Here is a 12,705-nt window from a genome sequence, read left to right on the forward strand (position 1 = left end):
AGCCTCTCAGCCTCCTGGCCATGTCTGCGGCGCCCGCACTGTTTATCGGTGGCTCATCCCGTTCGCCTTCGTCACTTTCGCTATCGCTGCTGCTGTTATCCTCAGGCAACACGACACGATCCACAATTTCCTGATCCGTCAGCTCCGGCGCCACGGCCAAGTTCTCGTCGGCCGAAACAAAATCTTCAAATGCGATGCCTGGGAGCGCCAGTCGATCCCAAGTTCGTTCCACCTCTACCAGGTTTTCGGGCTGAACTTCGTCTTCGACGGTAGGCAAAACAAAACCGGCATTCGCGAAACAGTTCCTTATTGTGGACTGCGTCACCTCATTCCATGATCCATACAACATTTCGAGCTTCGTCTTGATGTTTATGGTTGTTGACTTGCGTTGATCAATATCGAAGACCAGCCGCATCACCAAATGCTTCCGGTAATTGCACTTGAGCGAACGGATGATGCCCTTGTCCAACGGCTGCAAAGCTGAAGTTGCGTTTGGTGGCAGAAACACCAAGCGAACTGCCTTCAGCACGACAGAGACTTTGTGTGCTGAACAGTTGTCCAATAGCAAAAGGACCTTCCTCTGCTGCCTCTCCATGTCCTCGTCGAAAGCTCTGAGCCAGTCTTCGAAAAGTTTGGCTGTCATCCATGCTTTCTTGTTAGAAACATATTCAACTTGCAAATTCCGGACGCCTTTCAGGCACCTCGGACGTGCAGACTTGCCGATGACAGTGAGCCGTCTTTTGTCTGAGCCGTCCATGTTCACGGCAACGACAACCGTCACCCGGTCTTTATTCTTTTTGCCTCCATGGCAGGTTTCATTCTTGACTGCCAGCGACCGCTCTGGCAACAACTTGAAGAACACGCCGGTTTCGTCCACGTTATATACGTTGCGCTCGTCGTATTCCTGGAGCAAAGGTCGAAAGTTCTCCAGCCACTTATCACACGACTCCGCGTCAACAGCAGAACCTTCGCCAGACAAAGTGTGGCATGCGATCTCGTGCCTATCTTTGAAGCGTTGTAGCCAACCGCTACTTGCACGAAAATCATCATGTCCCAGTACGCAGGCCAGGCTATTGGCCTTCGCTTGAAGGAGTGATCCTGAGACCGGCAAGTTTCGCGCCCTTACATCCTTAAACCACGAAAACAAAGCCGCTTCCACATCCGGGTAAAGGCAAGGCCTAACTCTTTTGCGGTCAGCTTTGATGGCGTCCTCGGTGTTGCCCTCAATCTTCTTTCTTGCGGCCAAAATGGTGGACAACGTACTTGGTGGAACGTTGAATTCCGATGCAATATCCTTTTTCTTGCGGCCACTATCCACAGCTCTCAATATCTGCAGCTTCGTCTCGAGCGAGATCGCCTTCCTCTTCGTTGCCATTTCGGCCGCTGCACGAGGAAAGAGTGGGGTGGAGTCACGCGGGCTCGCCACCGCCGTCACCGTCTCGCAGTTGCCGTGGTTGCCAGTGTTGCTGCCCTTGCTTTCACCGCTGGGCAAGTGGCGCCACCCTTCGGCCTTTTGTCGTCGCGCGAGCTTGCAGTTTTTGCCCTCAGTTCATAGGTGGCGCGACCAGCCAAATGCGCATTTTTGTGCTAGACGGCTGAACTTCCAACTTTTTCAAACGTTAAAAAAAAAAAAACGAAAAGTGCTGTTGAGAATTGACTTTCAGTATTTATTTTGCTTCTTTTATGCTACATTTAGAGTTTTGAACCTCGAGTAGACCAAATATTTCTTCGTTACAACCGATATCGCGGCGGACCTGACGTTTTCGGTTTCGTTATAGAAGAATAAATGTCGTAAAAATAAAGCGTGGCCAACCAAATTTCGTATTTGGTTCGCTATAACCGATATTTCGCTATATCTGTGTTCGTTATAACGAGGTTCGACTGTATTTCTTTGGCTGAAAGTACTGTAGCAGCGTAGCCTGTCGTATATCGGCGCCCGCTTGCTTAGCCACGGAATCCTCAAATAGTGTGAACAGTCCGCAAGCGATAAGCCGGTGCCTTGTATTGTGCCGCAGTAGCAGGGTACAAAGGCCAAAGCATCTACAGCCTCAGTTGCAGTTGGGAGGCCACATCAGCGCATGCAGGATCAACCCCAGCAGCATCTTCGTTTGGCCGCTCGGCAGTAACTTTCACAGATCTCCACGTCTGTCCGGGGTCACTGTTCCGGTGCTGTCATCACCGCTAACGAAGTCGTCAATGCACATGCTCTATGGATCAACACGACAAAGCGTTCAAACTGGCTTCAGGTTTCTTCGAGCTGGCATTCTTGCTCTGTGTCATCCAACACCGATTCTTCAGCTCCTTCCTCGAAAGATTCAATGCGGCTCATGAAACCCGCGTGCCGAAAGTAGTGAACTACTGTTGACTGCTTGACGTTGTCCCAGGAGGCTTTCAGCATTTGAATGGCACACAAAACATCTATCAGTTGATGCTTATAAATGGCCTTGAAAGCGCGAATAATGCCCTGGTCCAATGGCTGCAGCTTCAACGTGGTGTTCGACAGCAAAAACATTGGTGTGGTGTGCCGTACAATTGTCAACGATGAGGTAAACCTTCTGGCCTTGACGTGCCAGCTCAGAGTCCAGTGCCTTCAATCAATCATTTTTTTGGAATATATCCCGAGTCATCCGCAATTTCTTATTCCAGGCATATGTCACCAGAACACTAGTGCAGTTGCACGTGCAGCTCGGGGTTTGGAACAAGTGGCCGCAGCTTTGCGCTTCTGTCCATACTGGCAGTCAACAGAACTGTGATACGAGCCTTGCCTTGCTTGCTGCCGCGGCACTTGTCTCCACAGGTGTCGAGCGTTTGTTGCGAAAGCATTTACCAGAACAGGCCTGTTTCATACGCATTAAATATCTGATTTGGCTCATACTTGGCGAGAGCCTGAGGCAACTCTTGTTCAAGCCACTTCTTGATCTCGCCTTCATTGGCGTCCTCACTTTCCCCCAAGACTGTCTTCCCGACAATGCTAAAGTAGGCCTTAAAACGCTGCAGCCAACCACTGCTGACATTAAAGTTCTTGGCCTTTTGTTGCAGCATCGGTTCCGATAAATAATATTCCGGGCCCTTGTGTCGATGAACCATTTGTGCAGCGCCTTCTCAATGTCTCCAAAGGCAGCTTTGAGCAACGCCTGAGTGCTGATTTTGTTCTTCCTTGGACTTTATGTCACTCTTGTTTCTTAGTTGAGTGCTCAAAGTACTCCTTAGTATGCCGAAAGCTTTGGCGATGCTCGACTTCTTTTTACCATTCTCAACGTGCTGGATTACTTCCAATTTTCTGTTTGTAGCCACCACAACACCAACCTCACCCAACATGCCTAAGCTATAGAATAAAGAGCCGTCTATGCGATCACACCAACCACACACGAACACATGATGACTGGCGTAGCCCAAGCGGCAGCGCCGAGGAGTCAGTGCGGTAAATGCAATGTCTCGATGTTGTCAAACTAGCCAAGCCACCACGTGCTTATGCCACTACGTTCAAATAGCACCCTCGGCGCGATTATGTGTGCAGCTATCATGCGCAGCAGTTGGGAACATCCATCGTGCTGCTGCTATCTTCGAGGGTGTTGCGGGAAAGCTCGCCTTCTGTCAACAGAGCGCACGTGGTCTGGGGTGGCGGAGTTCGATAGATCCATTCTACACCCGACCCGGTTCGAAATAAAAAATAAAAAGTATGTGTGATTCTATACGTGGTATAGGAAGTGCTCGACATATGCAGTAATTCGATATATCCGTGTTTGATATATCGAGGTTCGGCTGTACTATATGTAAATGACGCTATCACTGCCTTACCATCACCACCTAGAGGCACATTTGGTATCAGAAGGTCTTGTGAGGCTTGGTTCTGATCTTACCCTCCCCATCTTAATAATAGCAAAGGCAGAATTGGCAGCGCCTGCCAATTTGGCAACACACCGACACAAGTCTGCCTGTTTGACGATGTGAAGTCTTGCTTTTGCATAAAACTGAGGCGACATCAAACGACAACACAGGAGGGGACACAATGCACCTTATTAGACAACCAAGAACATTTTCATTGTGCCATACTGACCTGCTCATGGGACAGCCTCTGGTGCTCAGGAGGGTGGCTCGCTTGGGGCTTGCTGGCTGCGGATGGCGCATGGTCCATGGCTGATGGGCCCTTGCCCACCCCGTCCTGAAAAACCAGAGGAGAGAGAGTTGTGGACGAAGCAAACTTAAAGGTGCTATTCAGACTACTTTAACAAAGGGTTTGACTTCATGCAACCAAACAGGTGCTGAGGGCAGGACACACGCTTACGAATGCAGGGAAATATGCCAAACTCAGAATTCACCAACAGCACTCACCATATTTACCCACACGTAAGTCAACCCAGACATAGGTTGACCGCCCCACTTTTGCAGCACAAAAAGGAGAAAAAAAAAAGAAAGGCATCATGATTACTAGGCAACCTGACAATGACATACAATGCAGCAGTATATCATTTTATTTTATTTATTTAGTTATACTGTTGGCCAGTGCAGGCCCATACAGGAGTGGATTGACGTAGATGCAGTTACAGAAAGTGAACAGTGCAAAATAATCACAGGTGGGCAAAGACAAAATGTACACCCACAAGTGAACCCACAAATTCAAGCCTAGGGCAGGTTACCGTGGATGTTCCATAAATCTAGTGTTATGCAGAAGACCACTATGAAGGAGAGACAGGGACAATCCAATGCATGCATAGTAGAACCTCGATGTAACAAACCTCAATATAACAACGCAATGCCATAAACTTTTTTTTGTTTCAGTTTCTTGCTTCCTTTGAAATGCACGTCTTTTCCCTCAATTTAACAAAGTAGTTTCGTGCCAGAGTTTAAATACAACCAAGTTTTTACAAGGATAGAAAGCAAATTTCGGCAAACTCTACCACCCGGCAACAAAAACAAATTTATTCTATTTATCACAAAAGCGTGCAGCATGTTTGTAAGGTATAACAGTTAAGGAAGCAGGAAAATTTTCCCCCTTTGCGAAGGCCCATCTGCTGGGACATTCAAATAGCATGTGTATTATTTCGACGTCTGGAATATGCGTGCTTGGATATTCAAATATCCCCGCTGCAGTGACCTGTAGTTAGAGCGCTCGACAGCTGATCCTGAAGGGCATCAATTTGATCCTGGCCATGGAGAATACTTTTCGTTGGAAGCGAAACACAAGATGCCTGTGTGCTGTAAGAGGTCAGTGCACGTTAAAAATCCCATGAGTGAATATTTGTGGAGCCCCCCACTACGGCATGCTTTATAGCTTACGGTTGGGATATTAAACGTCACAAAAGCAAAACTAAGCCATCATGTGCATATCGCGACGCTATCGGCCCCGTGAAGCGCGGACATGGTCAATGTTTGTAAAGATATATAGCACATGGTCCATAAAGACAGTTTGCACATCTCATTCCCATCAGCCCGTGAGAGCATGTGACGGGTCGCAAGGTTGAATGATGTCATTAATGGACTCGTGCAGCACCCCTTGATTTCGCATTCAGTGAAAGCACCCACTCCGTGGAAGCTGCTGCGTTAACGTGCGAACCTCGTGATAATTGTGGTGGCATTTATACCTCCAGCAATCAACTACTATTTCGAGATCCACAATTTGGTCAGAAAATACTTCGAAGGTTCTATTAAATGCACAACGCCAGTGGGCAGCTGCTTGACTCCACAGAAAACCTGGACTGAGGCGATATTTTGAGATATGCGATTTAGAGTTTACGGGGCTTTATTGTACAATTCAAGCTGCTTATTTTGCTAGGTGTTTCTTCTAAAATTACCTGTGCTAGCCTCACGAATGCATGTTCGCAGAATAAAGAGAAACAGAAAGGTTCCACGGATGCGCTATATCAATTGCATCACTGGAAGACAAAAACCTCGATACAGTGAAATGCACACTATAAAGAAGTTGTTTCCCAGTTCGGTTTGGTTTCGAAAAGCGGCCGTGGCGGCCGGGATTCGATTCCACATCCTTCGGTGCAGCAGTAGAGTGCCTTAACTACTGCACCACCACAGCGGGGTGAAGTTGTTTCCCGGAAACTAGCTTTGTTCGTGGTTTGTGGGTCTTTTAATGTCCCAAAGCGACTCGGGCTATGGGAGACGCCATAGTAGAGGGCTCCGCAAATTCCGACCACCTGGGGTTCTTTAATGTGCACTGGCCTCGCACAGCACACAGGCGCTTTTCTTTTCGCCTCCACATTGGAAAGCAGCCGCCGCGGCAAGGTTCGATCCCGCATTCTTGGGCGCAGTAGTCGAGTGCCTTAACCACTCCACCACCATGGCAGGGCGAAGCTGTTCCCCGAAAACTATGACCTCATTATGTCAGCTTAATGGTTCAGCTTAATGCACCCGTGAGAATAAAAGAAGAGATTGCCCACATCCTTGGGCGCAGTAGTCGAGCGCCCTAACCACTCCACCACCATGGCAGGGCGAAGCTGTTTCCCGAAAACTATATTACGTCGAGGTTCAGCTTAATGCACCGGTGAAAAAAAACCAAGAGACTGCTGTCACTGCCCAACGAAATCACGCCGAACTGCATGCTAGTGCTCCCTGATGAAAGAATCGCGGTTTCCAGACCAACGCAGTGACCACTAGAGCGCTTCACCAGACACCCAATGCGCCTGCTTTGGCGTCGGAAGTGCTTCATCAAGTAGCACCCACAAGCAGCTCAGGGGCCAAATTGCACTCCCATCACATCATAAAAACTGTCGCAGACCTGTCAATTAGCCCCCACTAATATTGGTAAACAGATCCGCTGGCCAGAAAGGATCAATAGGAGCGCGGTTAGCCGAAAGGTCTGTGACAGTTTTTGTGACGCAATTCGGCCCCAGCATGGTTCCGCACGCAGTGGCAGGAGTCTGTGATTTGCTCATGACAGAACACAGAAGCAGTCTGCCAGGCCCTATGCCTGGCAGGCTACTTCAGGTAGCTACGACCATAATGGGATCTGAGGTAGTCCTCAAATGGCACTGACCCGACCACCGTCCACCATGCTGTGTCCAGAAGGCGGTGGCTGTTGGGGCGGAGCCTGCTGGTAATGGTGGTGATGATCATTTGGCACCTTGGGCTTTGGCGGTGTGGCTGGCAACTCCTTGGCAATGGGCGGGCCGGGTGAGTGGCTGTGGCCGGGATGGCCTTTGGCAGCAGCTGGCCCATACTGGTGAGGGGGTCCACTCTGGGGTGGTGGTCTGTATCCGTCTGGTGGCACATGGCCCGCCTGAGGGCCGTAGTTCATGTGCTGCGGAGACAACCTCTGCTGCTGCTGTTGCTGGGAAGGAGACAGCTGCGATGCCGGATGCTGGTACGGGGGGTTGGAGTAACCACCAGGGTGCTGTGGAATGCATGCAGAGCCATTTTGCCAACTTGCGTGTCAGAGAACACAGCGAGGGAAAAAAAAAACTATACAAGGAAGCTTTTTAAGCATTTTTTTCTGCCGCCTTTCTGACTTCACGTGCCTCGTGCAGTACTTACCACACAGAAGTTCACGGAAGTCACAAAAGCGTCGCAACATAGATTTATAAATTTACAGGTGGACAGATTTTCATACAGTAGAGCCTTGGTAATACGAATGTCAGTGGGTGGCAAAAAAATTCGTATCATCCAAACCTTTGTATCATCAAAAAAACGAACAAAAGCAAGTATGCAGAAGCACTGGAAATGCAGTCGCGCAGATCTGTTTGCGGCCAGTAAGGTTTATTATGGTCTTGCCATCCGAGCTCGCCACTCGCGGCGCGTCCAGCGTGACAGGCTATGAAGACGTGGGCGACGTGCGGAAAGCGCGCCTCCGCGAACTTTTTGCGGCGCATACAGCACAACAAGAGATGACGACGTGCCGGACGCGCGGTGCCGCAGACTGCTCGCGATGCGTGCAGCGCGACTAGCGACCGCGAATCTATAACAACCACCGGCATAGCTCAGTAGAAGAGCCCCCTCACTCCGGCTCACACTCAGATCATGATCTGAGTGTGAGCCCAGCAGTGCGATAATGACAGTACATTTAGTTCATAATGATAACGAGAGCAAATGTGATCCACCATGTGCACCAGCAAAGCTCAGGTTTTTGCATTTCTGCAGTGTAGATTCCACAGTGTTCCCAATTTTTCTTCTACTTTTCAACTATTTACCCCCACAATTAATTATCTGCCCAACATTCATCACCACATAAAAAAAAGGTCCCTTATACTTTCCTTTGAGTCAGTGGCATTTGGCTCCTTTTTTATGAAAAATATGGGTTACATATGAGTAATTTTCCTTCTTTATTGTTGTCTTTCAGGCCCGATGAGTAAGACAGAGACTCTGAAGTATGTTGGCAGATACAAATGACAGAGCCCTAAATTATTTTGTTCAACCAGGAACTTCCGAAGATTAAGCGAGGCATTCCTCGGTCACTTCATTCGATACATTCGATTATATGGCGTAGTGGCATCCAGGAAGCTATGTGGCACCATATAGTCAACGCATAATTACAGCAAAAATAAAATTGCGGCCTGCGAAAACTATCAAAATCACTAAGCGTATGAAAAGAAACAACAAAAATTGTTACCTCAGCAAAAAGAGCTCCCAAGGAACTATAAATTTATCTTCCAGCAAAGAACTCAGTTATCTTTGCTGGCATGCACTTTGTAAGTAATAACCGCATGAATTCTTTGCATGTTTGAAGCCACAGGGAAATGTAGAAAAAATCGGGGGAACTGACGAGCTTAATTAGCGCATAAGCAGGTGTTGGGAGGCAACAGTGGGCACAATCTAGCAGAAAAACACTGAGAGAGGTTTCTCCCCGCAGTGCAGTTAAATCAGCTGAAAATGATGACAATTTTCTGCCACGAGGCAAGCGCACAGCAGCAGACAACTCACCTCATTGACGGCATACTGCGGTGGCACTCCGGATGGGGACATCCGGTGTCCACCGTTGACTGTGGGCATCTTTCCATTGGAATGTGCTGCTGCGCCGGAGGCTGGTGGTGGGGTGGTGGAGCACTATGAACAGCGTGCATAGGAGAGGGACCCCGAGGGTGGTGCGGTTGTTGCTGCGGTCCATGCTGCGGATGCGGCGCCATGCCAGGGAGAGACTGTGGAGGTGCCTGGTGCTGCTGGGAAGGGGCGGGGTGATGTATGGACGGGGGCGGCTGGTGACTGCCAGCTGCAGGTGGCGGCATGCCCGCAACATGCTGCTGCGGCTGTTGTGACCCGGGGGCAGGAGGCCGGGAGTGTGGTGGAGGCGCGCCGGCAGCAGCGCCATATCCCGAAGACTCCCAGTCACTGGCATCATAGCGTTCTTGACCTGAGCCCCAGCTCTCGCGATGAGGTGACGACTGCCGCAGCTGCTGGTGTTGTGGTGGATGCTGCTGATGCGGCGGCTGTTGCTGCCCGGCATGCGTAGGAGGATGGTGTAGATGCGGCGGAAGGTGATGCGGAGGCTGTGCGTGGTGCGGATGTGGCGGCAAGCTGTGCGGGGTGGGCAAGTGGTCTCGGCTACCGTAGTGGACAGGGTGTGGCTGCTGCCCATTGTGCGAGGGCAGCTCCTGCGAAGAGTTAAGGGTCCTGTTATCAACTGTGCAGCTCCAAAAAAGAGTTGGGGTAAAGAAACCCAGTGCTCTTTACCAATACACAAATTAGGCAACAAGACTTCAGCCTGTTCAGTTCAGTTCAGTCGTGTCCGACTCTTCGTGACCCTATGGACCATGTCACGCCACGCTTTCCGGTTTCTCACTATCTTCCTAACATCACATAACTTCATCTGCAGTGCCTCGAGGATGCCATCTAACCCTCGCGTTCGCTGCCTACCCCTTCTCCGGCGACCCTCAACCTTTCCCAACATCAAATCTTTCTCCAGCGACTCCTCTCTTCTCATCAGATGACCAAAGTAGCTGAGCTTTAACTTTAGAATTTGGCCCTCCTGTATACAAGCACAATATGCGAGCAGTTTTCAGAAAATCACCACAAAGATGGCAAAGTAACAGTCACCAACATACTAAACAGCGCATGCAGGCAACTTGTGGAAACTGGCACCGAACTCGTTAAGCTTTGTTACACTCTTGGGCAAAACTCTATAAATTCAGAAGACGACAACATGAACAAAAATCAGTGGTTACTTGATTGTATGCATATGAACAGACCAGTTCACTGCCAGAGGGAGGCAAAACGTAAGAACAAAGTACAAACACAGATACACCTTACATACACCCATAATAGTGATGGAAAATCAAGTGTTTTTGAAGTGCAAATGTTTCATGCTTGACTTTCTTACAGTTGCGTTGCATCTGTCCTATGACTTTTGCCATAATTAAAGTGGGCCATTAAATAATGCAGACAAATGTTTATACAGCATTACCACAACTATATGCCACAGACTTTCATGAGGACTAAATGTACTACAGTAGAATCTCGGTGATACGAACTCGGCTGATACGAAATTCGGTGTGATACGAATTCATAAATTTCCCCGGCCGAATTGCATTGCGTTCAGTGGGCAAAAAATCGGATGTTCCGAACACTTTTTCTTTTCGCTACGGGTGATACGAACTTCGGTATCACGACCGGTCGAGGCCCACGCAAGAAAACGTACACGAGGTACACGCGAGGTACAGCGAGAAAAGCATGCGCAGCACTGATAGCACAGATCACGCACACGCGCGCGAAAGAAGAAAAAATACAGCGGGAAAAAACCGGCTTGGCAACCCGCGGCAGCAGTGAAGTTGGCGAAGGAATGCGGCGATATCTTGCCCCCCCCCCCCCCCCCCCCGCTTTCTTTCTCTCCCCTTCCCCCCCCTCCCCCCCCCCGCATTTTTTTTTTATCTCGTTGTTGCTTTTTGCTATTGGTGTTGTGCGCACGGCCTAGCGGCCCTCTTCACATTTCTCCGCCGCCCCGCAGGCCACGCTCTTCCGCTTTCCGGAGTCTCCGCTGCAGCGGCAATACGTTGCTTCGTTTTCTCGTTTGTTGAGGCTGACAACGCGTTGATAGCGCGTCGTTTGTGATCATCTCGGCAACGCGAAAAGATACATCATACTGCAATGTCACGGAAGAGAAAGGCGCTGACCTTTAAAGACAAATTGGAAATTTTAAATAAGGTGGACAAAGAGCCCAAGAAAAGGCGCACTGACATGGCCAAGGAGATAGGCCTGCCGCTGCCAACGTTGTCAACGATCGTTGGTCAGCGCGACCAAATTATGCAGAATGTGCAGCACTTTGCGATGAATTCTAAAGAAGCCAAAACTGCCCACCATGTGAAGTTGGAAGAGGTTCTTCTAACGTGGTTCAGAGAGGTCACGGCGGCCGGCGTCAACATCGACGGAAAAGTGCTTCGTGAGAAGGCAGCGGACATCGCACTCACACTCGGAATTGATGACTTTCAGGCCTCCGGTGGATGGATTCACCAGTTCAAGGTGCGTCATAATCTTTTCTACAAGACCGTTTGTGGCGAAGGAAAAAAAGCCGACGCCTCCGCCGTGGAAAACTGGATGACAACCACACTGCCGTCTTACATAGCGGGATATGAGGCACGTGATGTTTTTAATGTAGATGAAGCAGGGCTGTTTTACAATCTCCAGCCCGAAAAAAGTTTGTGCTTTAAAGGCGATGCCTGCCGGGGCGGACAAAAGAGCAAACAGCGGATCACAGTTTTGTTTTGTTGCAACGCCGACGGATCGGAAAAGATGCCACTGACAGTCATTGGCAAATATCAAAAGCCCCGATGCTTTAAGGCGCCGGTCGATTGCCCTGCGCCTACAAGGCGAACAAAAAAGCATGGATGACGTCTTCTTTGTTTATGGAATTCGTCACGTACCTCGACCGCAAGATGTCTTGCCACAACAGAAAAATAGTTTTGCTGCTGGACCAGTGCACCGCCCATCCAAAACAAATGACACTACAGAGTGTTAAGGTGGTGTTCCTGCCCCCGAACGCAACAAGTCATTTGCAACCACTGGATGCTGGGATTATAAGGAATGTTAAGCACCATTTCAAAGCTTTGTTGGTGCGCCGCCTCCTCGCGAAGATTGAAAGGAAGGACGCGATCTCCAGATCACTCTTATGGACACTGTGCATTTTCTTGCAATTTCCTGGGATCGCGTCGTTCCTACGACCATCGCCAATTGTTTCGCGAAGTGTGGGGTTTTCAAATCCGCTGTGGCTACTGCCTCGCAAGTACCAGACTCGATTCCCATCGATGTCTGGAATCAACTTGACGTCGACTGTTGCGTCGACGATTTTGTCACCGCGGACGACGACCTCGCCACCTGTGGTCTCCGCACGGTTGAAGATATTGCGGAGGAAGCGTCATCACAGCCTGGCATTCCATGCAGTGACGAAGATGACGATGACCAAAGCATTGATGACCCACCGCTGACGGCAGCAGAAACGATGCACGCCATCGATGTTCTGCGGCGCGCCGTGACCTCCGAGTCTGTGCGGGAGAAGACAGCGGCCCAATTTTTCAGTTTTCAAAACTCTGTTATCAGACCTCGCGGAAAAGAAGGTGCAGAAGGATATACGTGATTTCTTTCAACGAAAATAAATATTTCGTACCTGTTGGAAGGCTTGAAAACGGATTTTGCTCGTTTTTTGGTGATACGAAATTTCGGGTGATACGAAAATTTTCGTCTCCCTTTGAATTTCGTATCACCGAGATTCTACTGTATTTGGGACATATGCACCCAAACTGGTCACATGATTAGGTCTCCTATGATCGATGGTGG

At 49.4% G+C, this 12,705-nt stretch overlaps 1 pseudogene across 1 annotated transcript in view; it reads right to left on the reverse strand.

Moving 5' to 3' along the window:
- LOC146176293 (uncharacterized) overlaps positions 1-12,705 on the reverse strand; it is a 57,883-nt pseudogene that overhangs the window by 20,088 nt on the left and 25,090 nt on the right. Inside the window, exons 6-8 of the transcript XR_014701516.1 lie at positions 8,866-9,533; positions 6,986-7,342; positions 4,058-4,162 (exon numbers count right to left, since the gene is read on the reverse strand). The product of XR_014701516.1 is annotated as an uncharacterized LOC146176293 (transcript). The remainder of the gene's footprint in view (positions 1-4,057; positions 4,163-6,985; positions 7,343-8,865; positions 9,534-12,705) is intronic.

Source organism: Amblyomma maculatum, chromosome 10, assembly GCF_055883805.1.
Source record: "Amblyomma maculatum isolate TAMU_Amacu chromosome 10, ASM5588380v1, whole genome shotgun sequence".
NCBI classification, from domain to species: domain Eukaryota; kingdom Metazoa; phylum Arthropoda; class Arachnida; order Ixodida; family Ixodidae; genus Amblyomma; species Amblyomma maculatum.